This window comes from Theropithecus gelada, chromosome 4, assembly GCF_003255815.1.
Source record: "Theropithecus gelada isolate Dixy chromosome 4, Tgel_1.0, whole genome shotgun sequence".
Classification (NCBI taxonomy): Eukaryota; Metazoa; Chordata; class Mammalia; order Primates; family Cercopithecidae; genus Theropithecus; species Theropithecus gelada.
In genome coordinates this window covers 31,115,495-31,119,346 of record NC_037671.1, presented here as the reverse complement: position 1 = coordinate 31,119,346, position 3,852 = coordinate 31,115,495, and the positions used below count along the sequence as shown (strand labels likewise).

The 3,852-nt window shown below is 41.0% G+C and overlaps 1 pseudogene; it reads left to right on the top strand.

Annotated features, from left to right (window-relative positions):
• Positions 1–1,576: 1,576 nt before the first annotated feature.
• On the top strand, positions 1,577–1,801 carry LOC112623058 (annotated as a pseudogene).
• The last annotated feature ends 2,051 nt before the right edge of the window (positions 1,802–3,852 follow it).

Here is a 3,852-nt window from a genome sequence, read left to right as displayed (position 1 = left end):
AGTGTTTCAACTCTTTGCTGTCATTATCTTTACTGGGGCTCAAATTTTCCTATCTTCAAGTGGGAAGGTCTTCAACTTGGCACCTGAGTACTTCTGACTCAAGACCCTTGCTTTATGATACGACAAGATGTTTCAGTCTCATGCCATACATTTCTTGCCTCCGATCTGGATTCAGCCATTTCTCCCGGGAATCCTGATTTCTTTATGGGGATATGGAATTTCAAGATGACAAACTGAATGCTAGCAACGGCTCACTGCTTAGCTGGTTATTGTTTCCAAGCCTTTTCAATAGCAAGACCTAGGAGATATATATCTGTGTATGCCTGTTTGTTTTTCTTTCTAATTCAGAGTTATAGAGTTTTTACTTCTCTTTACATTTGTATCTCCTCTTGTATTATTATCATCTATTGCTGTATAATGAATTAACTAAAACTTAGTAGTTTAAAACAATGCACATTATCCTTTCCATGGGTCAGAAATCCAGGTATGGCTCAGCAGGGTCCTAAGCTTCAGAGTCTCTGAAGACTGAAATCAAGGTGTTGGTCAGAGTTGGCATCTCATCTGAAGGCTTAACTGGGGAGAGATCAGCTCTAAGTTCACATGATTGTTGTCAGAAATCAACAAACCCTTTGAGGGTTTGTGGACTGAGGGCCTCAGTTACATGCTGGCTGTTGGCGATAGGCCTGTCATATAGCCTCCTTGTCATATAGGCTTCTTTAACATGACAACTTGATTAGTCAAAATCCCCAAGGGAGAGCATCTGCTAGCAAGACAGAAGTCACCATTTTCTTTGTAACCTAATCACAGAAGTAACATCCTTTCAACATTTTGTATTCTATTAATTAGAAGCAAGTTTTTTAAAAGGAGGGTGTTGGGGGTGATGGAGGAGAGGCTGGTGTCTGCGGCTGCCATGGTTTTCTCCTGGTGCCCAGCAGAAATGGTGGCCAAGCAAGGTGTGGCAGGGCCGACCCAGGATCCCCCAGGACCCTCCTCTCTGTGCAATAAGGGGCCTACTCTTGCCAAGGCCAATGGGAAGGGGTGAACGGGGCCCCCATGGGTCTGCAGCCCTGATAGGAATTTAAACTGTCTCTCTGATGTGTATGATAGAAAAAAGACAGACTACCAAGGGTCATCTGAAATTGTGATTGAGTCACTAATAATACCAGGACAAAGTTAGAGATCACTACTCAAGCATAAGCCCTGGTTTCCTCCTCCCTCCCTCCCTCCCTTCCTTCCTTCCTTCCTTCTTCTTTTTTTTTTTTGTCTTTTGAGGGAGTCTTGCTTTGTTGCCCAGGCTGGAGTGTGGTGCCGCTATCTCTGCTGACTGTAACCTCTGCCTCCCAGGTTCAAGCAATTCTCCTGCCTCAGCCTCCCTAGTAGCTGGGATTACAGGCATGTGCCACCACGCCCGGCTAATGTTTGTATTTTTAGTAGAGACAGGGTTTTACCATGTTGGCCAGGCTGGTCTTGAACTCCTGACCTCAGGTGATCCACCCACCTTGGCCTCCCAAAGTGCTGGGATTACTGGCGTGAACCACCACGCCTGGTCCCCAGTTTTCATAAGACTGCTATGAAGATGTTTGATATAAAGGCTTGGGCTGAGTTTGTTGTGGCATGGGCTGCAAAGGACCCATATGGCTTCCTTACAACTGTTATTTTGGCCCTATACTCCACTGTTCCTAGCAACTGTTATACTGTCTTGGAAATTGGCCAAGATGATTGACGCCAGGGGGAAGGAGCAAAAGAAGAAACAAAAACGTCAAGAAAACGTGCAAAAACGAAACGACTGAAAAAGGATTAAAGGACTGAACAGGCTCTGCAACCAGGGGAAATCATTTGGAAAATTATGCAGCTTTGGAAGGACCCACTAAGGTTTCTTCTTTGGATTTCTTGACATTATTACTTAGTAAATGAAATTTGACCAAATGGAAGAATCAGGTCCATTCTGACCTCAATACTGTAGTAACTTTTAGGCTTGGGTGTAGGAGTTTATAGGTTTCTATTGACAGTTATTGTAAATTAGCATTTAGCATTTATTATGGTACAAATTCTTTATAACTGACATAGTCATTTCCCACTTAGTAATTTATGTACCGAATGAAAACATCAATTTATGTACTGAAATGAAAACATCCTATGGGGAAAAATGACTTTATATTATGAACTCTATTCAAATGAACTCTATTTAAAATGGGGTCCTGTTCCCCACAGAAATACAAACTACCATCAGAGAATACTATAAACACCTCTATGCAAAAAAACTAGAAAATCTAGAAGAAATGGATAATTTCCTGGATACTTACACTCTCCCAAGACTAAACCAGGAAGAAGCTGAATCTCTCAATAGACCAATAGCAGGCTCTAAAATTGAGGCAATAATTAATAGCCTATCAACCAAAAAAAGTCCAGGACCAGATGGATTCACAGCTGAATTCTACCAGAGGTACAAGGAGGAGCTGGTGCCATTCCTTCTGAAACTATTCCAATCAATAGAAAAAGAGGGAATCCTCCCTAATTCATTTTATGAGGCCAACATCATCCTGATACCAAAGCCTGGAAGAGACATGACAAAAAAAGAGAAGTTTAGACCAATATCCCTGATGAACATCGATGCAAAAATCCTCAATAAAATACTGGCAAACCGAATCCAGCAGCACATCAAAAACCTTATCCACCATGATCAAGTGGGCTTCATCCCTGGGATGCAAGGCTGGTTCAACATACGCAAATCAATAAACGTAATGCAGCATATAAACAGAACCAAAGACAAAAACCACATGATTATCTCAATAGATGCAGAAAAGGCCTTTGACAAAATTCAACAGCCCTTCATGCTAAAAACTCTCAAAAAATTTGGTATTGATGGAACGTATCTCAAAATAATAAGAGCTATTTATGACAAACCCACAGCCAATATCATACTGAATGGGCAAAAACTGGAAGCATTCCCTTTGAAAACTGGCACAAGACAGGGATGCCCTCACTCACCACTCCTATTCAACATAGTGTTGGAAGTTCTGGCTATGGCAATCAGGCAAGACAAAGAAATCATGGGTATTCAGTTAGGAAAAGAAGAAGTCAAATTGTCCCTCTTTGCAGATGACATGATTGTATATTTAGAAAACCCCATCATCTCAGCCCAAAATCTCCTTAAGCTGATAAGCAACTTCAGCAAAGTCTCAGGATACAAAATCAATGTGCAAAAATCACAAGCATTCTTATACACCAGTAACAGACAAACAGAGAGCCAAATCATGAATGAACTTCCATTCACAGTTGCTTCAAAGAGAATAAAATACCTAGGAATCCAACTTACAAGGGATGTAAAGGACCTCTTCAAGGAGAACTACAAACCACTTCTCAGTGAAATAAAAGAGGACACAAACAAATGGAAGAACATACCATTCTCATGGATAGGAAGAATCAATATTGTGAAAATGACCATACTGCCCAAGGTAATTTATAGATTCAATGCCATCCCCATCAAGCTACCAATGAGTTTCTTCACAGAATTGGAAAAAACTGCTTTAAAGTTCATATGGAACCAAAAAAGAGCCCGCATTGCCAAGACAATCCTAAGTCAAAAGAACAGAGCTGGAGGCATCACGCTACCTGACTTCAAACTATACTACAAGGCTATATAGTAACCAAAACAGCATGGTACTGGTACCAAACAGAGATATAAACCAATGGAACAGAACAGAGCCCTCAGAAATAATACCACACATCTACAGCCATCTGATCTTTGACAAACCTGAGAAAAACAAGAAATGGGGAAAGGATTCCCTATTTAATAAATGGTGCTGGGAAAATTGGCTAGCCATAAGTAGAAAGCTGAAACTGGATCCTTTC